The sequence below is a fragment of the Eumetopias jubatus genome, unplaced genomic scaffold (genome assembly GCF_037043125.1).
Source record: "Eumetopias jubatus isolate StellerSeaLion01/CBP00866 unplaced genomic scaffold, mEumJub1_p1.0 scaffold_2, whole genome shotgun sequence".
NCBI classification, from domain to species: Eukaryota; Metazoa; Chordata; class Mammalia; order Carnivora; family Otariidae; genus Eumetopias; species Eumetopias jubatus.
Window position 1 is genome coordinate 104,459,026 of NW_028274808.1, and position 22,890 is coordinate 104,481,915.

At 41.7% G+C, this 22,890-nt stretch overlaps 1 protein-coding gene and 1 pseudogene across 1 annotated transcript in view; both read right to left on the minus strand.

Annotated features, from left to right (window-relative positions):
* The window catches only part of SYNPO2 (synaptopodin 2), a 164,060-nt gene that overhangs the window by 87,499 nt on the left and 53,671 nt on the right, over positions 1 to 22,890 (minus strand). The window lies entirely within an intron of this gene.
* LOC148164874 (keratin, type II cytoskeletal 8-like) lies at positions 4,520 to 6,536 on the minus strand (annotated as a pseudogene).

The following is a 22,890-nucleotide window of genomic DNA, read 5'->3' on the forward strand; positions in this document are numbered from 1 at the left end:
AGCCCAGTCTCAGGGCCGTTCAGAACTCAGAGGTCAATCATAAGAGTTATCAGGGAGCACAATGCATACCTCATTGACCTGGCTTCTCTGCGAGGGTTTGTTCCCATGGGGCAGGAGAGAGAGGGAGGAGAGAGAAAGGAAGAAAGCAGGGAAATAAAAGAAAACAGGTGGTATAGAGTGGGAGTTACAACGGGCTCTAAGTTAAAACCCACTCACTAGCTGAGTTCAACCACCTAAGCCTCTGTTTTCTGAAACATTAAATGGGACTGATGATGTGTAAGTCACAGGGTTGTTGTAAGGATTCATGGAGTTAATCTCCGGAAATTACTTAGTGCAGTGCCTGGAACATGTCAAGTATGCCCAATAAAGGTTAACCATTATTACTGTTATTTTTAAGTAATTGGATAAGAAGAAGGGAAAAGATGTACCGATTGTGATGTACAGTTCCTTAAACACTGCCATTTTATAAGCTAATCATTCAGAGCCTTGTGAGGAAAGACCTACAATTTGAGTATATCCGTGGATTTGGGTACTATAAGAACCTCATCGATCTATTCAAACTACATTTATAGAATCTGCACAACCTGGGACAAAGTGGATTACCTTTCGTTTAGGCGGCATCCCGGTAGAGGGGACTTTCCCCTTCTCAAAGCCTGCACCCCGACCATGGGTTGCATCGTCCCAGAAGAAGTGGCAGGGTTTTGTTTTGCTTTGTTTTGTTTTTCAGTTTTGCATAAATGTTCCATATAAACTAACAACAGCCCTGGGACCCAATTCCAAATCCTACGGCTCTTTGTGAGCATGACAAACCCTCCAGCCAGATCCTGCCTTCCATTCTCCAAGACAAGATTGCAGAGAAGCTCCTACCTTGGGATCTACCTGGGTGAGGAAAGAGCGTGCTCCAGGGCCCAGCCTCTGGGCAAGAGAAACCAATTCAAACCAGACTCTCAGACCCTTGACTCCACCCAGAAACTGAAAAGGGTAGGAGACTGTGCCTTGTCTTCCTCACTAGAGAGCTCATACCTCAACTCTGCTCAAAAGCTATGGCTTAAGTATTGAGGTGTGGGAGCTGGAGGGAGAGATGATGGAAATAAACCACAATTTCTGTTTCCCTTTTCATTCCAGCAGCTCGACTGAATGGTGGAGAACTTCAGAGCCAACTTTTGTCCTTGAGTCCCTCTGTCTGAAATGCTATCCTCCGAGTGACCTAGATTAATCCTGCTTGTCTTGTCAGACTTAGCTCTCCATGATGTGCAATCCTATCCCAGAATGAGGTAAGGCCTTTCTGTTTCTTCTTAGCATCTTGTACATTCTTCCTGGAATGTAAGTTCATGAGGATAGGACCTGTGTCCGTCTCGTACACAGTTTTACTCTCAGCACCCAGAGTGGTACCTGATCCACAGCAGACATCCAACAAATACTGTTGAATGAGTGTATAAGTCAATCAGTACAGATAAAGGAGAGGAGAAACAGTAGGCAGCTACACGGCCTTCTATATGGCAAACAGAAAGTGGATTCTAGAACCTGAAAGGCCCATTGCCTGAGCACCAGGAAGGATTTAGGCGGGAACAAGATGGGCTTGTGCTTGAATTTTGGAGTGCATGACAAGGAAAGCCTTACTCTGGACAATAGAGAGCAAGAATATTCCAGAACTGGAGTACGGGGGGGTGAGGCAGAATACAGTGCAGGAGGGATGGCATGAGGAAGAGAATCAGGAGTCAGAAGAGAAGGCAGGAGGACATCTGAGTGCTCTGTGAGGTGAGGCAGACACTGAGAAGGCCCCGGTGATGGGTACCAGATAGACCCCACCAAAGGAATGGGCCCTATGTCATTTGAGGTTTATTTCTGTGCTCTCTCTCATGACCCCAAAACTCTCAGTTCAAGTTCTACAACATAGTATCAGTATAGTAACCTTATTTTCATGATTCCTTCCTGTGGGAGGAAGAGAGGCCCACCCGGATGTGGGAGGGAACAGAAGAGAAGGAGTTGTCCCAACCCTGGGGTCTATGTCAGAACAGAAATAAAAGAACAGCTACAAGAAGCAGAGAACATCAGAAAGCAGGAAATCAGAGCAAAGCTGACTGAGAATGTAACAGGAATCTTGGGAACATGCTTTGGCCTTCAAAGAGACATGAAATGGGAATTTTGTGAGGCTCATCTTTGCCAGGTCCCAAGGGGCCAGGAGGTCCCAGCTAATACCTGGGACACATTATGCATCCTGCCATAAAGGTTATTTTTCTTGTCTGTGATGCCTTTCGGATTATGAGTTCCTTGAAGGCAGGGGTTTTCTTATTTGTAAGAGCATCAGGATCTCTAGCACAGTGTCTAACAGTAGTTAGTATTTGTCGAATGAATAGATGAATGTTTTTATCACAGATCTTCTTCATTCAGAACTACCTATGGTTAATGAAAGAATCCAATGGGAGAGAAGGAGAAAGGAAGAGAGAAATAGAGACAGAGAGAGAGAGAGAGAAGGATGGAGGGAGAGAATGAGAATCCAACCTAATATATAAAACCTGAAGGTTTCCTCAGGCAATTTTTTTTTCCCCTTTATCTCTGGTTTATCTCTTACCCTCTAAAACCTCTTTTGGCATCTGCTCCATGTTCTAGAATTAGGTTGAAATTCCAAAGCCTGGTGGATGGTCTTCATAAGGTGATCCTCCTCTAATGCAAAGGCCATGCACATCCTACTAGGCCTGCTAGGCCTGTCTCAGTGAAAGGCATGCATCTCCTGGCCAGCACTTGATTAGAAATATTCACATTTCAAGGACAGGATGTACCCAGGACAGCTCTGGCCTCTAAGCTTCTGAGTTTGCCTAGAGCCAGTACTTAACTGGTGAATACAGGTTTCCCAGAACTTTATGCAAAACACTTAATGCAAGTTGTTAGGTCAGAAGATAGGGAGAGACACCCTTACAATGAAGGTTTTACAGACCGTGGAATGAATCCTAACAACATTTAATAATACCAATTTTAAAAAGCCAGTTGATCCTCATTTCCCTTTGTTTTTGATCAATCGACAGAAGGAGTAAGTAAAATCTCATGTTTTTTAAAAAGTTAAAGATACAAAACTTAAAAATAATTGTTGGGACCAGGTCTAAATACATGAAAATCCCAATGTCTTAAGTTTCTCTTATTGTTGAAGATATAGTAAACATTGAAACAGCAGTTACTGATAATATAGATCAGTAAGTCAGGCAAAATGATTTCTGAGTCTGGTGGCCTGTATCAGTATGCCCTTAAACTGAAGGAATCCACCTCTGAAATTGTAGATAGGATTAAAGTTTAGTTTCTCCTAGATGAGAAAGTGCTTAAGTAGGACAGAGAGAACTGTCTGCCTACTCACTGTAATGGTCTAAGGGGATAGATACCTGCCCAGGATGCCTCCTGCAAAGTATCTGACTTTGGGCACAACGATGTATTCTCTCCCTAAAAGTGTTACAGAAGTGATTCTTTCTTAGAATGAAATGTAGTCATTGAGTTCATTATCAGATATATTAAATTCTCCTTCTGTACCCATGTTTCAAAAATGTCCTCTCCTTCACTTCTCTCCTCATATGATGGGACAAAATACACCTCCATAAGGCAAGCTCAATGATGTGTGGTTGCAAAGCAGTCAGTTCATACACAATGGCTGCACCCATAATTTCACTTGGTCCTCAGTTTATTTGCCCTCCGATTCTGGACATGACAGATGGTTTGCATTCTCTAAGGCCAGGATCATGGCTAGTGGGTGGTAGAAAAGTGCCTGTCATCCTGCAAAGATATGACCTGCCAACAAAGTGTGGATAAGCTCAAGAAACCATTTCCAAACATGGAAACAGGACTGGATCGGTTTGGGGCAGATGGAAGCTTTTGCCAATTCCTAATTTTGCCAATCTCCCTTGATGATTTCTCAACCACTCAACACAGGGTGAAAGGGAACAGAATAACTTCTATTTCCAACACTTTGAAGCTATTAGAAATTATCAGACTTTTTCCTAATAAGTAAAATAGATAATAGAAAAATTAGCGGGTCTGAGGATTATCCCAAAACCCTTTAGGATTACAGGAATTTCATAGCAGGGTTAACATTTTTAGAAAGTAAGAACTGAATATTTTCATTACCTTCTCTGTTTGTAGGTACTTCTTTATAGCTAAATTTATTTTTGCTTTGCCAAAAACTTTTCAGCTATTCACTGATTAATGGAAGGAACATGTACCCCCAACACAAAAGCACAAAGTTCCAAAAATGCATCAGCAATTCTTCTTCTATTTACTTATTTTTTTTTACTGGGCGGGGAGGGACTGGCAGAGCCATCAGAGGCTTTACAGGGGAAAAGACATTTGAACGGGCTGTTAGTTGAGGGCATGGGCGAGGGAGTAACCAGGGCAGTAGACTCCCGCCAAGGGTAGGCTGAGGACTGGGGCTGAGCCTTAGGTGGTTCTCCTGTTCCCGATGCTCCCTGGCACTGCTCCTTCCACAAAGCTCTATGGCAGCCACAGGAGATGGGAGGATGGGAGGGACCACGGTGGTTTTTCACTTGGACAGGACATGAGACCACTCAGACACCAGCTTCCCTATCACTGTCTCAATCTTCACAACCACAGCTTTGTTGGGGTTCACAGGACTGAAGGAGCTGGAGCCCCTGCTGAGCCAAAACAGGCTGGAAGGAGCTCAGGCCATAGTTGAGGCCAGGACTGGTGAGGCTTCCTTAGGCCCAGCCCAGTCCACCGGAGTGGCCGTTGGTGGTCTTAGTATGGATACTCATGTTCGGTGGCGATCTCAATGTCCAGGGCCAGCTCGATGTTCAGGAGCTCCCGGTACTCACGTAGCTGCTGCACCATGTCCTGCTTGGCTTGCTGCAGGGTGGCCTCCAGCTTGGCCAGCTTGGCATTGGCGTCCTTAACAGCCAGCTCCCTGTGCTGCTCACCCTATAGTGGCTTCCAGGGAAGCTCTCTGGCCTTTGAGGCCCCTGATCTCAGCCTGGAGTTGGCTTATATTTGTTTCTTCTCAGAAAACTGTCTTCATGGGATGGAAGTCATCCCTGTGCTTCCCAGCCAATGTCTACAGCTCCTTGTACTTGATCTGGTACATGGTCTGGCCTCAGCCTGGCTGTGATTGGTGATGTCCCCCTCATACAGGGCTTTGACTTTGATGATGCTGCTGTCCAGGTCCAGGGAGCGGCTGTTGTCCATGGACAGGACCATGGACGTGAACAAGATCTGGGACTGCAGCTCACGGATCTCCTCTTCATACAGCTGCCTTAAGAAGCTGATCTCATCGGTCAGCCCTTCCAGGCGGGACCCCAGCTCTACCTTGTTCCTGTAAGCTTAGTCCACATCCTTCTTGATGAAGACAAATTCATTCTCCATGTCTGCATGCTCTTTGATCTCCTCCTTGTATTTATTCTTTTTTTTAATTTATTTTATTATGTTATGTTAGTCACCATACATTACATCATTAGTTCTTGATGTAGTGTTCTGTGATTCACCGTTTGCATATAACACCAGTGCTCCAACCAATACATGCCCTCTTCAATACCCATCACCAGGCTAACCCGTCCCCCCACCCCCCTCCCCTCTAGAACCTCAGTTTGTTTCTCAGAGTCCATCGTCTCTCACGGTCCTCCTTGTATTTATTCTTAAAGTCCTCCACCAGCCCATGAATGTTGCCAAGCTCCACCTCCAGCTTTAGCTTCTCCTGGCCCTGTGTGTCCAGCAGCCTTGGAAGGTGGTTGATGGAGCTCTGAAATGCGCTGTCCATGTTGCTCTGAGCTGTTTTCTGCTGCTGTAGGAGGCTCAACTTGGTCTCCAGAATTTTGTTCTGCTGCTCCACGTGCTGCATCTTGTCGACGAAGGAGGCAAACTTGTTGTTGAGGGTCTTGATCAGCTCCTTCTCTGGGGTGTGCACAGCCTGGATGTTGGGGTCCACCCCCAGCTTAAGGGGGCTCAGCAGGCTCTGGTTCACTGAGACAGCTATGATGTCCCCCACACTCCGCACCCTGCCGTAACTCCTGACCACACTCATGCTGGTGCCTAGGCCAACACGGAAGCTGCTGCTGCAGCCTACCTGAGAGAAAGTGGAGAAGCTGATACGGGCGCCAGGCGTGCTTGTGTAGGAATGGCTGCTGAAGGCCCTGGGGGCCAGAGGTGGACAACTCGTAGGACTTCTGGGTCACCCTGATGGTGGAGGCTGGAGAGGAAGCCAATAGACTGAAGCTGACAGAGGTTCAAGAAGGAGCTGAGAATCGGCTTCTAGGTGGGTTAACAATGTTTATTTTATAAATTGGCTGTCTTCTCTCACTCCATGACCTGGGGCCTCAGAGACTTGGTTTTGTTTTGTTTTCCTATTACTTTTCTAACCAGTTTTCTCTATTTCCTTTGACTCTTCTTTCTTCTCTGATCCTAACAGTAGGTTTTTTCAGAGCAAATTTGTGATTTTTCTCTCCGAAAGCAATCCCTCAGTGGACTTCTCTGCTTTCAAGGATTCATCTGTTATTTCTATGTGGATGCTTCAAAATCCACAACCATATTAAAAACTGGTTACCAGCCATCTACTACCCGAAAGCCTGCTTTGTCTTCGGAACAATAGAGCCAAAGGTAAAATTACATCTTTTCTACAAACAAGGTAGGTTTAACATCCCAACCACTCCTTCTGTCAGTGGAGTTAAGTCTTTAATGGAGGTAACACCCAGAGCCATATACTAGAAATTAACAAGGGCTAGAAATAAACCTGCCTTCCTGGTGATTCACCGCATCACTTTCGGCACCTAACGTTTTATGAGCTATTTATTCTCTATTGCTTTACACTTGTATGCCAGTGATTTGACAAATATTCACTGAGCACTTACTCTGTGCCAGGTACGACAGCAGGTGCAACTAGCAAAGAGCTTAGAAGACCTTAGAGCACCTTAAATCTTTGAGCAAAGAAGCCAACAGTAGACAAACACCGGTATAATTAAGTTAAAGTACCAATCAGAGCAATAATGTAGAAGGTAAAAATAGGCTAATGTGATAGAGCAACTGGGGGTAGGATGGTTTAGGCCACTTGAGATGAGGAATCCCTCTCTGAGGAGGTAATATTTGCGCTCACACCTGAATAATGAAGATACAGAGATGCAAAGATCTAGGAAAATATGTTTCATCCCAAAGTCTATGCAAAAGCTCTGAAATGTGGACAAGCTTGGCATACTAAAGGAAGAGTAGAAGGAAATAAGACAACAGAAGGCAGATAACAATCAGCACATGTGGATTCCGCAGGCTAGGATTTCTCAACCTTGGCACTACTGACATTTAGGACCAGATAATTCTTTACAATGGGGAGCTGTTCTGTGCGGTGTAGGATGTTTAGCAGCATTCCTGGGCTCTACCCACTAGGTGCCAGTAGGCTCTTCCTAGTGACGATCAAAGAACCTAAGCATCTGCAATTACCAAATGGGCAAGTACGAAATGGGGAGCAAAAAAGTCCAGTTGAGAACCATTGTTGTAGAACAAGGTAAGAAATTTGGGTATTATTCTAACTGTAATAGAAAACTATTAAAACATCTTAGGCAGAGAGTAATAGGATCTGAGTTACACTGTAGGAAGTTTATGCTGGCTTTAGTGGAGAGAGACGAGAGTAGAGGCGGAGAGGATTAGAAGTCTATAACAGAAACCTGAGTCAGAGATGATGGACTAAGGCAGTAGCCAAGAAGGATTCATCTAGGAATTAGGCGGCAGGTATTGAGAAGAAGAAAAGAATCAAGCATGGTGTGCTGCCTGGCTGGCTCAGTCATTAAACCTCTGCCTTTGGCTCAGGTCATGATCCCAGTGTCCTGGGATCCAGCCCTACATTGGGCTCCCTGCTCCGCGGAAAGCCTGCTTCTCCCTCTCCCACCCCCCCTGCTTGTGTTTCCTCCCTCACTGTGTCTTTCTCTGTCAAATAAATAAATAAAATCTTAAAAAAAAAAAAAAAAGAATCAAGCATGATGCTTAGGTTCTTTGCTAGAGCCATGAAGTAGTTGGAACTAGTCCTAAACCTGAGATAGCAGCGCCCTTTATTAATGGGGAAGACTTGGAAGTAGATTTGTGAGCGTAAAGGTTGGAAATCAAGAATTCCTTTAGCTATATTAAATTTGAGATATCTCTTGATATCCAAGTGGAGATGTCCAGTAAGCAGTTAGATGTATGTTGGGTGTGGCACTCTGAGGAGAGGTCAGGTTTGAAAATACGAATCTATGGATGGAATATGAAGATGAGAGATTAGATGAGGTCACCTAGTGTATGAGTTTCCTGTGAATGCTGTAACAAATGACTACAAACTGGTGACTTAACACAATAGGAATCTGGGGCACCTGGGTGGCTCAGTCAGTTAAGCATCTGCCTTTGGCTCAGGTCATGATCTCGGGGTCCTGGGATCGAGCACCGCGTTGGGCTCCCTGCTCAGCGGGAAGCCTGCTTCTCCCTCTCCCAATCCCCTTGCTTGTGTTCCCTCTCTCGCTGTGTCTCTCTCTGTCAAATAAATAAATAAAATCTTTAAAAAAAAACACACACACACAATAGAAATTTATTCTCTCACAGTCTGGAGCCATAAGTTCAAAATCAAGGTGTCTGTAGGAGCTGCATTCCCTCTGGAGACTCTAGGGGAGAATGCATATTTTCGCTCTTTTAGCTTCTGGAGGCTGTCAGCAATCCTTGACTTGTGGCCTTGTGTGACCATATCACTCCAAGCTCTACCTCTTTGGTCACATTTCCTCCTCCCCTTCTGTCTGTCAAATCTCCCCTGTGTGTCTTTTTTTTTTTTTTTTAAGATTTTATTTATTTGAGAGAGAGGGAGAGAGAGCGCAAGTGGAGGAGAGGGGCAGAGAGAGAGGGAGAAGCAGGCTTCCCGCTGAGCAGGGAGCACAATGCAGGGGCTCAATCCCAGGACCCTGAGATCATGACCTGAGCCGAAGGCAGATGCTTAACTGACTGAGCCACCCAGGACAGGAGCCCCTCCCCTTGTGTGTTTCTTATAAGGACAGTTATCATTAGATTTAAGTTCTACCTGAGTAATTCAGCATGATCTCTTCATCTCAAATTCCGTAACATAATTACATCTGCAAAGACCCCTTTTCCCAAATAAGGTAACATTCACTAACATTCACAAGTTCTGGAAATTAGGGTGTGAACATATTTCTTTGGGACCACCATTCAGCCCACTACACGTAAGGAAAGAGCGTAGAGAAGACAAAAGTTTCCTCCAAGGCGGACATTCCAAGTATAGGGCCCTAGACTCCAACATGCAGAAGTTGGTAGAGGAGGGGGAGCTAGGAAAGAATCGCTGGGCAGCAGGATGGTCACAGACAACCAGAGAGGGCCTGGGGGTCAAGTTTCTTCTGAACCTCACATGTTTCTTTGTACCAGATTTGTCCCAGAGTAAGTTTAAAAGATACTCCTTGAATTGAAATGAATGTTTATAGTGATCTTTTAAAAAGCCCATTGCCCATGCCATTAAACTGCCTTGAGATTATTGGGAAAACTCAGGGGTAATCACCCACACATTTATTGCTTTAGGTGAGCACATGGAAAGAGAGAGGGAGAGAGAAAACCTGTTTCATTTTGTGCCAAGTTTTTATTGTAATGGTAATCATTGCTCTTCTTTTAATTCTTCATTCCCAAGCCCACAAAGCGCTAACATTTGAAACCTATTTAGAGAATTCTTTGGAACTTGCAGCAAACTTCCAAAGTTAAATTTAGGACTCAAAGCTCCATCATTGGTCCATGAGGTGAAAAGGATGGAGAGTGATGATGGAGGGAGCTGCTCTCCTTCGATGCCTTGATGTGGGGATGGGATATACATCTCGGTGCTGCAATTTATTCCTCACTCCCAGGGAAAATATACTCCTTGTCTTTTCATAAAAATAAGAAATTCTGTGCTACCAATAACTTTGTAGTCAGTATATCTCAGCTTTACTTACTGACAAACAAACATATCCTAAAGTCCTTTGAATAGAAATATATCACACAGGGTCAAAATGTCATCTGTCCTAGAACATAAAAATTGGTGCCTTGGGGAAACATATTTTAAATCAAAGTAAAACTGAATGTATGACTTTAGAATGCAGGAATACTGGTCCTTTTTTTTCTTTTTCCCAAGTGTGTCTCCCTTGGTGGCTGGCAGATCGTTCTAGGACTTAACCCTCAAAAATTTGAGGGGGAGCAATTTGAGGGAAAATTTCAACTATTCTTCTAACAAAGTCATCTTGCTTCTAGAAGAGAAATGATGACTGAAGCAGTCTTCAACTGCCAGAGGAGGCGTGGAGAATTTTCTATAGTCTCCCTCCACTCATGCAACTATGGACAAGTTGCAGAGCAGAGCTGTTTGGGATCCTGATCTCACAGGAGATGGATTCAGAAATGGCCGTCATACTTTTGACCCCCTCTCTTTCCCACCCCCTCTCCTACCTGCCACAAGGTCCTAAGAGGTAAACAAACTTACCTAAGACTGAAACCTGCTTGTCTAGGACCTTATGCCTCCCAAGCAAGTACAAAATTTTATTAAATAAGGGACTGGGGGCTCCTGGGTGGCTCAGTCAGTTAAGTGGCTGCCTTTGGCTCAGGTCATGATCCCGGAGTCCTGGGATCGAGCCCCGAGTCGGGTTCCCTGCTCAGTGGGGAGCCTGCTTCTGCTTCTCCCTCTGCCTTTGCCCTTCCTCCACCCCTGCTCATGCTCACTCTCTCTATCTCAAATAAGTGAATAAAATCTTTATAAAAAACAATGGACCAATTAATTAATTTGGTATACAAAATTAAAGAAAAGCATATTTTATATTTAAAATCAGAAGATTTAAAGTAATATGGCATATCTCAAAATCTTTGAGATTAATTTCACTTGCATTTGCCTTTTCCTCATGTTAACTAACATGCGCCCCCCTCCATACACACACCGCATATATCCAAACCAACATTCTGATTTGAGTAAGTATTTGGATGGGTAATGTGGACTTAATGGGAACATAACTACATACATTTTGAGAAGTGAAAAAAATTTTTAAAAAATGCCTGCTCTTCAAGAATGCTAAGAGTAAATTTAAAAGTGCCTTGAAAACTAAAAGTTAAAGGAGAAAGAATGTCAAGGAACTGCTGAGGCTAAGCCTTGCCAAAAGTCAAAAGTTCAACAAGCCGCTCTTTGATGTGACTAGAGAATTAGCTCATTTCTGCACTATGTTCACTACATAAGTGGATGGGTATTTTCACAAGAAAAGTGGCAGCAGGCTTTTTCCCATCAGGCTCTGACAGGAGTGAGCAGCCCTGGGTTCCAGTTCAGGCTCTGTGACCTCGTTTTAGGATTGTAACAACTCTTTGCCCCTTTCTGAAGATCGTCTCCATCTGCTAAAAGGAGGACTAACAAACACACTGACTAACTCACAGGTCTGTTGTGAGAATAACATGTATTAGTGGGCATGGAAGGGCTTTGATGGGTTCAAAGATGCAAGCCATTTTATTACATAGTAAAAGAATCTGGATTGAGACCTTCTGACACTACTCAGGAGTCAGAATCAACTAAGATAAGCACCCTTCTTTCCATGGACCTCCTTAAATAATAGAGTAGCTCTCATGTATTTAGTGTGTCACATGGGGGCTCCTGGGTGGCTCAGTTGGTTAAGCACCTGACTCTTGATTTCTGCTCAGGTCATGATCTTAAGTTCGTGAGATGGACTCCATGTTGGCCTCCGTGCTGAGTGTGGAGCCTGCTTAAGATTTTCTCTCTCCCTCTCCCTCTGCCCCTCCCCTCCAAGCAGGCTCACTCTCTCTCATAAAATAAAATTAAATTAAATTAAATTAAATTAAATTAAATTAAATTAAATTAAATTAAAATAAAACAGTGTGTCACATGAACAGAGCATTTAACAATAATCATTGATATAGGGTTATTACTTCCATCTTTATAGATGATAAACAGGATTAAATGACTTTCCAAATCATAATTCTGATAAACGGAGGAGCTAGGGTTTGAATTCAGATCTAATTCCCAAGCACAGGCTCTTACATACTGAGCAAAGGCCAGAGAGATGTAAGACCTGGCCTCTGATTTCCTGGGTGGCTGTGTTGATGGACCCCAGTGCACCTCCTACTTCTCTTCACTGATTCTCAAGAGCCTTTCAAATCAGAAGCACCCAGGAGGTCCCTGCCATGGAAGATCACAGTGAACTTCCCTTGGGAGGAACCTCCCGTGTTTAGGGGGATTAGGTTTTCTAAATAAAGACCACAGTTCAAAAATCCATTACATAGATGAAATTTGTCAGGACACTCCTGGGATCGATTGTGTGAGTCCATAAGCTTGTTATCACCATGTCACCTTCCTACATCTGTTGTCCATGTACCAAAAGAAAAGGAAATTAGAGCTAAGATCACCCAAGCTCTACAGTTTATTTTACTGTGAGTTACACTTGCCTCTACCTCTCCCACCAAGCTTCCTTCCTCTTGTGTTCTGAATATGCATGCTCAGTAAGCATTACTGATTGGCTGACTGAGTGAGAACTGACTTACCCCATCAGGAATAATTTTGATTATGATGAAATACAAATAATCTCTCTTCTCATTTCAGTTCGTATCTTCTTCTCACATGAACTCCATCTTACTTTGTGTTACTCACATTTAAAACCTTTGAAATAATCTTTGATGTTTTCCCTTGGGTTTCCTTAACCATTCAGACCATTCCTGCTGATATTTTCTTGTAATATTTCCAGATTTATGCCGTCCTTCCTTTTTATTTATTTAAAACATACCTATTGAATTCTGGGCCCTCATCTTGAAAAATATACAAATTCCTGAGTAGGGCCCTGCTTCCCTTTTTAATTATCCTTTCTATTCATCTTGCACATGGTTGCCAGATTAATATTCCCCAAATCCTGTTTTTTCACTTTCCCATTCTTGATCTTGACCTCGTAAGACGATGCCACTTTATCTATGAAATGAAGCCCAAATTCTTTGCCTGATAGTCACATCCTTGTAACATCTGGATTTAAGAAACCTTTCTAATACATCTCCCATCTTTCTCTAGTTGACCCTGCTGCTTTGGGAAGACTGGCCTTCCTACAGCTCCTCTTTAAGTAATGCTTTGTGCATTTCGGTCCCTGAACAGTAACCCAAGTCCTTTCTCCCCCTTAGAATGCTTTCTGTTTTCTGCTTCTCTCATCCATTTCTTCCACTGAAGAAGGCCCAAATTCAATTCTTGCCTTCCTAAGAAGCTTCTCCTGGTTATGTGAGTCCACAGTAAGATGGTTGAGAAACAGACATTGCCAATCTGCAGCTACTCCTGCCTCAGGGCCCACGCGCCATCTAAGCACACACTGTTGTGGGAAGCTTCATGTTGTGGAATGGAGGTATTTCACATTTCATATGTGACTGTTTAAACTTCCCATTATGTTATATCTTCTCTGAGGATGGAGGCAGTTTGGTCTGGCAGAAAAGAGCATGAAGACTAGAGCCAGACTCTTTGGGTTCAAGTCCATCACTTACTACCTGTGTGATCTTGGGTAATGTATTTGCTTACACATCAGCTTCCTCATCTGTAAAACTGAGAACAATATCATACTTCCCTCATAGACTTATCGTGAGGATGAAATGAGTTTAATATATGTAAGGTGCTTAGACAATGCTGGGCACATTGTACATACTTTGGAAGTGTTAGCTGTTATTCTTCCTTGCATGTTTTCCAGTGTGTATATATATATATATATATATATATAGAGAGAGAGAGAGAGAGAGAGAGAGAGAGAAAGAGAGAGAGAGAGGGATCTATACACATACATGCTGATATATCTATACACATATATCTATATTCATTTCTATATCTATATGCTGAAGGACAGTTGATCAACTCACCAATTAATCTGGGAAGATGGTAGAAATACCATCTATTTCAAGAGTATATATACATGTTCCCCTCTAGGTCAGTTTTATGCCTAGGGTTTCTTCAGCTGCTCTTTCTCTTCCAGACTGCATGTAAGCATTCTTCTGGGACAGAGAGATGGGCTGCACACTTACTTTCAGACAAGAATTTCATTAGCCCAGAAATGCCCATTTTTAGTTGAATATACTTTCACATTTGAGACATACATATTCCCTACATGGCAGTGATGAGTCTATATAAAAGTGTGCTTTGTATTATAATTTGTGTTTAGTTTGGAAATAGGGCCTAGGACTTTCCCCATGAATAATCTTCCAAAAGTTAAAAAAAAAAAAAAGACAGACAGACAGAAACTGGGGAACAGCCCCCACTGTGAATACTGAAGACTTTAAGGTACATCTATAGGCGAAGTGTTAGTTTTTAAGGCATGTTTTTTTGTTTTAAAGATATGTACAGACTATAGGATACGATTATATGAAAATCCATATATTTAAATATTTTTAAAAGATTTTATTTATTTATTTTAGAGAGATAGAGTGAGAGAGAGAGAGAGAGAAAATGAGCAGGGGGAGGGGCAGAGGGAGAAGCAGGCTTCCCACTGAGCAGGGAGCCTGATGCAGGACTCGATCCCAGGATGCTAGGATCATGACCTGAGCCGAAGGCGGACGCTTAACGACTGAGCCACTCAGACATCCCTAAATATTTTTTAAAACTAAAATAAAACTGTGATTTTACTAGCAAGTAAAGCCTGTATGAAAAGAGCATATGTAACTGGTAATGTTGAAGAGAAGGTAGGTACAGGATCTGAAAAGAGAGCAGCAGTCGCTGTGTGGACAGACATGGGCTATTTGTCAGGAGGGGCGAGCACCTGGGAGGAATCCTGGCTTTCTGGGAGGAGTGAGGGGGAAAGGAGACCAGTGAGAGGGCTTGATTCATTCCTCACCAAGCCCAGAGGGTTCCAGCTTTGTCAGAGGAAAATTCACTGGAGAGGACCAGGGGAGATCAGTATCCCTGATTCTCTGTGGAGCTCATCAGCACTCAATCTCATGCTTGCTTATGATCTTCACTTTGGTGATCCTTGGCCATCTATATTAATTCCTAGGACTTTATAATAAGCATGGTGGTTTGGCCGTTATACATGCAAATTATGGAAATATAGTAACACTCTATATGGTACAAAGTGTTGAAAGCCTCATGATGTGTACAATTATAAGCAATTTTTAATTTTCAAAAGGAATGGCTACAGTTGGGAGAAAGGTTGGGTTCTGCAGAATCTCTCCTTTGCTTGTCTGAAGTTGATACCTGTAGCACTCATTTCTAAGAACCCCATGTCTTTAATCGTTAATTATCACATCCAAGTAGTTCGTGAATATTTAACAAGCGCCTATCCTGTCCCAAGTGTGATGAGGCCATAAGAAGAGAGAAGTACAAGATATTATAGGACCTTAAACCAATGGTGTGCCCATTAAAAGCTTCAAATTAGAATCAATGCAAAAAAAAACAAAAAACAAAAAACGACCCTTGCTTCATATTTCCCTGAACTCTCAACACAGTTTGGATAATCAACCAAACATTTTAGCTGAAAATAAGTAATGTGTTTAAAATAATATGTGAGGGTTAAAAAAGGCTGTCTTCCCATCTTCATTATACTTCCACTAAGTGAAGTTCCAAGGTCATTTCTGTTCATTATGCTAAGGGAACCACAACATTATTTTTTCTCTTTTCACATGAAATTTTTTCCCAGGGGGAGGCCAAGGACATATTTAAAGGGAAGAATGTGGGCTTTGCTGGATTCTGAGTTAGAATTCTGATTTACAACTTTCAATCTGTATAACTTTGGGGAAATGACTCGATCTCTCAGAACTTCAGCTTTTTCCTTTATAGAATTGGGGTAACAATAATTCCTTCTAGAGTTGGTAAACAATTAGGAATAAAGCTTTATAAAGCACCTGGCACAATGTCTGACAGATAAAGCACTTAATAAATAGTCTGTTTTAGTATCATTGTTGGAAAAGTTCTCGTTTGCTGACGACCTGTACCTGTATTAATGAAGACTGTGCTAATTTGTTCTATGTGGAAAGATGAATTAAATACCTACCATCCAAAGCGATCAATTAAAATACCAACAAGAATAATGGAATGGTACGATTTAATGCTCAGGTTTAAAATTGCTATTACATTATTTCTGGCATTTTCACCAATCTGCAATCTTCCTGGAATGGAATTTGAGAATCATATGAGGTAATTCAGAATACATAATTACAAGTAACTTGGGGATTCAGACAGTACATCCCATTTTCTCATAAATTAAAAAACTTACTCTTGGGTATTGTATAATTTAAAAAAAAAAAAGACAAAAAAGACAGCCATTTCACTGAATTTCAGTATCAGGAGAAGGAATCATCCATATGTGCTAAGTAAAGTCTTGATCAATTTATCTATCTCTTTCCATTTAAAATGCTTACTTTCTGGCTAGGCCTCTTGCATATTTTATCTATAATCTCTCTTTGTAATAATCCTCGAAGTAGTGAAGGGGGATTTCCAGTCCCCACTTGTACTTTTTCCAGAGCAGGGAGGTGGGGACCTACTGTCTCCTCTCTCACCCCTCCTCACTCACTCTTCAAACAGGGGCATGCGCCCTCCCTGATCCTTGAGACTGGGAGGAGGTACTGAGCAAGCCTCGACGAAGTCAGCGCCCTCTGGTTCTTCCTGCCCCAAGAACACTTCCTCAGGATGCATTCTCAGCTAGTCCTTGGATAAGTTTGAAAGAATGGGCTCTCTCCAAGCTTTGCCTGAGACTGGGTGAGGAAGTTTAATTCTGGGGTGAAATATTAAAGAAGCTCATTATGGCTGCACATCTTAGCTACATCCTCAAATTCATCTTCCTTTAGTTAGTTTGTTTTTTTAAGTTTATATTTAAATCTTCATCTGTTTCCTGTTTTATTTCTCAGTTGTTTCCAATCTCAAGAATAGATATAATTTGCATTTTGTGATGAAAAAAAAACCCCAAGTCCATGGGGTGCCTGGGTATCTCAGTCAGTTAAGCGTCTGCCTTCAGCTCAGGTCATGATCTCAGGGTCCTGGGATCGAACCCCACACGGGGCTCCCCACTCAGCAGGGAGTCTGCTTGTCTCTTTCCCTCTCCCTCTCTCCCGGCTCAGGGTGTTTCTCTGTCTCTCTTTCAACGAAATAAATAAAATCTTTAAGAAAAGAAAAAAACCCAAGTCCAGATAAGTAACATCTGTAGTCCAAGCTTATGTAGCTAGTGAAGAGCTGACTTAGAAATTCAGCCCTGGCTTACTTTACTACACAGCACAGTTTCTTTTCAGCACACAATGCTGCCTTCCTCCTGTTGAACAGTAAAGAGAACCACTACAGCAATGATGAAGTCCTGGCCCTATTCTGTATCGTTCCAATTTTAGTATATGTGCTGCCGAAGTGAGCACTCCTGGCCCTATTCTGAAGCCATAGATTTTCACGGTTGGGTCCCAACAAACTTGCTATCTCTTCACGTATTGCTACTGTCTGGCAACAGAGAGTGTCTGCTCTAACTTCAGTCTGCACATACTGTGTCTGCACGAGGCAAGCACACAGGGAATAAGACGGGTCATAGAATTATCCAGGCCATAATGTCAATCAACTCCTCCCGCCATCTGCTTCCTCCCGCCAACAGTCTCACTGTTCGGGACAAGTGGCTTTTCTTGATTTATGTATACAGTATCAGGAAGATGTGAACATCTTCATACTTGGTTAAAACTTTCTCCTTGTATAGAAATAGACCAGAAGACTTAATAGCGTCTGGTTACGTTATTTTTACAACATTCAAATATCTTCCTCCTTTTCCACAACCAGGCTAGTTTATAGCTCTGAGTTTCTGGGACACAACTTTGTATTAACTATATTTAACCACATTAACTGTATTTTTTTAATTTTCTGTTTTCCTGATGCTCTGACATCTGAGGTTTTACCACCTAGCAGAAGCAGCCTTTCCCAGGTTAGCTAATTCCCAGAGATAGTAAACAACTTGCTTTGCGTTTGAGTACCCCTTTGATGTACAAACCAACCAATCCAGAGTCCAAAACCCCTCTTCCTCCTCTGTCTGGCACTCCAGGAAGGAATATTCCTTTGCTCTAATCATCTCGAGGCCAAAGTCCCAGACAATAGGAACCATTCCTCCTTCCCCCACCACCACAGCCTACAGCACACAGATGTTTCAAACTATCCAACCCTAAACCTACTCACCTTGCCTTGCCCATTCCTTACCTGGGAAACCACACTAAAGGCTTTTGCCCATGCTCTCCCCTGTCTCCTTCTGCCTCCTGACCAACACCGGCTCTTCCCCTGTGGGCCTTCATGTCTTGGCGTGTCCCTTCCTCTTGGGACCTGTAACAACAACCTTTGTAATGGTGATAGTCTCCTGATTTGTTGGCCTCACCATACTGAATAACAAAATCCTAGGTACCTTTTAAAACAATCTTGTACCCTTGCAAATAGCAAAAGAGCATATGCAACCATAGGTATTTTAAATATTTGCATATTTTATAGCAAGTTATACTCTGAAAACTGTAGTAGTGCAAATTAATGAAATGGTAATTTTCTAGACTTCCTTAGAAAAATAACAGTATTGAGATGAGGGTATGGAGGTTGCTTGCTTTTGCGATTTCTTCTAATGGAGTGTTATGTTTTCCAAAATGGATTCAATGCATTTGATAATGGTTTAGAGTGAAAGCAGTCTGAAGCTATCTGGTTGCCTCCCAGCTTCCCATGGAACTTTTCACTAAGCCTCATGAAGACAGTAATTATTTTCATTATAAAATACTTTGAAAAAGGAGTGAAGCCAGAATCAAGCAAAACTAAATATAATTTTGATGCATATTCTAAAGGAAAAATACAGGGCAATGAGGATTAACTTAATAATACATGTAAAAGTACCTCGCTAGATGATCAACAGGTAATAAAATTAAAAAAAAAAAAAAATTCCCTACCAGTGTGTCTGCCAAGAGCACTCAACTAGATTCGTGTTGCATTTTAGAAGTAACACATTGGTAGGGAGTTGTTTTTTTCACCAAAAACTCACAGCAGTCTTTCAGGGTTAGGGCAGTATTTCTCAACCCATTTTCATGATCACTTCCTAAAGAATCTTTTTCTCCTACTTTGCCCCCATCCCCATGAAATGTTAATACTACAGATATACTATACACCTGTGAGGTACTGTGGCCCTTTGGGGGTCCACAAGCCATTATAATACCTAAGATATATTTTGCCCCCCCCCGAGAACTAATTTTCACCCCTGTGAGGGTGATATCACCCCACTGATAACCAGTGAGAAGACATGGTCAGGGTTACCACTGGTCTGAACCCTGGCCGCACATTAGAACTATCCCAAAGGCTTTTAATTGCCAAGCCCCCACTTAGCGATCTTTATGTCATATGTCTGAGATGGGACCCAGGCTTTGTTATTTTAAAGCTCTCCAGGGGGCTGGATAAAAAAGATCCTTCAACTGCTAAGCAGAGAGGACAAGTCTAAGTGCTTACTCCATGTGTTAAGCTGTGACAAGCTAATCCAGTAATAGGACATGGTATGTTTACAATTACCTTGATTATAAATGTACATACATCAATTCTTTCACACTGTAAAAAAAAAAAGACAACTTGTATATTTGTTATGGATTCCTCATGCACAGTCAGGAGATGGATGTAGTGGAGAAAATACTTCTGGAATAAAAAGAGGAAGTAAGCCATGATCACAATTCCAAGAACATGGCATTAAAGGAGAAAATCCCACCCTTTTCATTTTGGGGTCAGCACAGGGATGTTACCTGGGCCTAAGAGTACTGGCAGGAGAGCACCTTTTGCCCTCTGACTCCAGGAGGGCCTGTTTGGGTAAAACAGTCATTTTCAAAGTACAGACCTTAGAACTTGTTAGAAATGCCAGTTATCAGACCTTACCCCAGACCTACTGAATCAGAAATTTGGGGGGACAGTGCGATCTATAGTTTAACAAGCCTACCAGGTCATTGCAACACACTCTGGAGTTTGAGAATCACTGTGATAAAACCTGGCTCTCAAGCACTTTATGTCCCAACCGCTTTTTTTTTTTTTTAAGATTTATTTATTTATTTGAGAGAGAGAAAGAGAGCTGGGGCAGGGGGTAGGAGCAGAGGGAGAGGGACAAGCAGACTCCCCGCTGAGTACAGAGCCAGACTTGGGGCTCGATCCCAGGACCCTGAGATCATGACCTGAGCCTAAATCAAGAGTTGGATGCTTAACCGACTGAGCCACCCAGGTGTCTCCCGCCCAACCACTTCTATTCTTCTCAAGAAAATTCATCTTTCATTCCTACTGCTAATTTTTATCCTGTACTTGATTAATTTGTTCTTGATTCTTATGAACAAGGATCTTAACAACCTGGATCATATTAGTGCATTCAACCAACTTTAAAAAGTTCCATCTTTCATAAATCACAGTTGGTTATATTAAACCAGCCAGGGCTCTAAACCAACCACTTTAAACCTCTTTAAACAAATTCTACAGAGAGGGAGGGAAGAAATGAGGGTTTGTTTTTTTTTCTTTTGCTTATAGGGTTAACTAGCCAAAGAAGTTTCCTTTTGGACCATTATAGGCAAGTAAAATTCTTTATGTTTTGCTAGAAATACCAAACATTAATCAGGTCCCAAAGCTAGGGTGACATTAAACCAAAAGCAATTTAGGCTATGGTAATAATGGTATCCTGTCTCTTGGTATTACTTAAATCATGCCAATTCCTGACCTACACTGTCCTTCTAAAATTATATATGTATACAATGCTATGGTAGCACTTCCTACTGGAACTTAAAATGTATCCCACATGCTAGAATTAAACTATTCCATCCCCTTAAGTTGTTTTCATTATTGTTTTAATTTTACATATAGTTCAAAATTGCCCTCTAACACAGGAATAGATCCTGAAGCAGAAGTGTGATGATTACTTCTTCAGGGCTGGGACTTATTAATATAATACTGATTCTGTCCTTACAGGGCAGAGAATGCTGAAGATCACAGAGGATAAAAAGCAGAACGTGAGACAATAAACTTATTTCAGGTGGCTTTAATCAAACTTAGGACGGCTGGAACTGAAGGCCATCCTCCTACTCTATACTTCAAGAGGAAATGCTGCTTTAAATAAGGCTCAGGTTGTTGACGTGAATGAGCTTAGAAAGCAAGAGCGTATGGGAATCCAGGCATAAAAACAAAGTGCTGTGTCAGATTTGCTATGTAGCTTAAAAGAGAAGGCTGCAACACATTACATGTCTCACTGCCCATAAAAGGTAATATAACTCTGCTTGTGACCTTATTGTTCAAATATACATTGTGCCTGATGTAAACCATTTTCCCCATCTGGTTGCAGAAGAGATAATACAGAGATGATGGAGAAGTTTATCACCAGAGACTCTGAAGTTCATAGAATTAAGTCAATCTGCTTAAAGATGAATTAAACTGACTGAAAGCCTAGTACATATGTGACTTTAAAAAAAAAAAAACCCTGAAACACCGGGTTTTAAACAGCAAAAATTTCATCTTGATAGAAGAGAGGGTAGAAGGGTATTTGTTCAAAATTCTTAGCTACACAAGAGCAAGACAATCAATTCAGTAAAAAATTGGTCAACTCAAAGTACTTGACCCAAAAGTCCTAGCCTAAATGGATTTCCCTTAATCATACTGATTTTTACAGAAACATAAAAGTCTTTCATTGATTTTATTCTTGAAATACTCATAGAATTCTCTCTACACTTTATATAAATGATTTAGAAAAGAGAACGTGCCAAACTATTTCATAATGGATGGGCAACGTTAGAGTGAAATTAGAAGGAGACTAACACATTTTCATGTAATTTTCTAGGATTTTACAATCTACAACATTAATGTAGACATAAGATGTATTGTAGCAATTCAAATAAAGTTTAAAGAGCATAAAAGGAATAACCAATTACTATTTTAATTGTATAGTGAGAATGCAATGGAGAGCGAGCAATGATATATATATATATATATGGGCTCATAGAGGAAGGCAGAGCCTAAGCCAGGACCTGATCGCCAGACTGTAACATCCTTTGATAGTTGTTCTCTTCCTTTTGGGTAGTAGTTTTCTAAAACTGGGTCACAAAAAGAACAAGAAAGTCAGTGATCTCTCCTAATCATCTGTCAGCTGTTTTCATAATAGCACTGGAATTTACCAAACAGCACATCTTGAGCCCTCATTTGGCAAGAAACTTGGGAGAGAGAAATTGTTGATTATTTTGAGCCCATATATGTAACACTCTAATTTTGAACTCAATAGATCAAGGAACTTTGGAAGATAGCTAAATAGGAGAATTTGGGGCATGTCATCTTACTTTTTAAAACCTGCATAGCGGGGCGAGTAGGTGGCTCAATGAGTTAAGTCTGCCTTTGGCTCAGGTTATGATCCCAGGGTCCTGGGATCAAGCCCCACATCAAGCCCCACATCGCTGGGGGGGGGGTCCCTGCTCAGCGGGGAGCCTGATTCTCTTTCTCCCTCTGCCCCTCCCCCTGCATGCACGCTCTCTCAAATAAAATAAAATAAAATAAAATAACCTGTGTAGCAACTACCTTGGAATGTCATGTCTTGGTTTCTAACATCTTTAGCTTAATAGATATGAATAACAGATCTTACTTTCTTGTCCCAAGTAACATATGTTCGATGTGGCCTGCCTTGCAAGATAAACTAAAGATATACATAAAGCCATTGTAAGGTATACTTGAGAGTAGTTCAAATTTGATTCCAATGTTACTAATTCAAGTCTTTTTTTTTTCTTTTAATTGTGCAGGTTTAATTTTTATAATTTCTTTTTTTCTTTAACTCATCTTGTTTTGGAGACAATTGCAAAGAGTTTTATGTCATGGGTGACTTATTTCTATCAATATTCTCCTATAGTAACACTACACTGATTTTGGAACCTAGACTGATATATAGTAAAACATCTTTTATCAGAATTCTCTGTGCTTTTTGCATATTTTAAAAACATGATCCTTCTGCA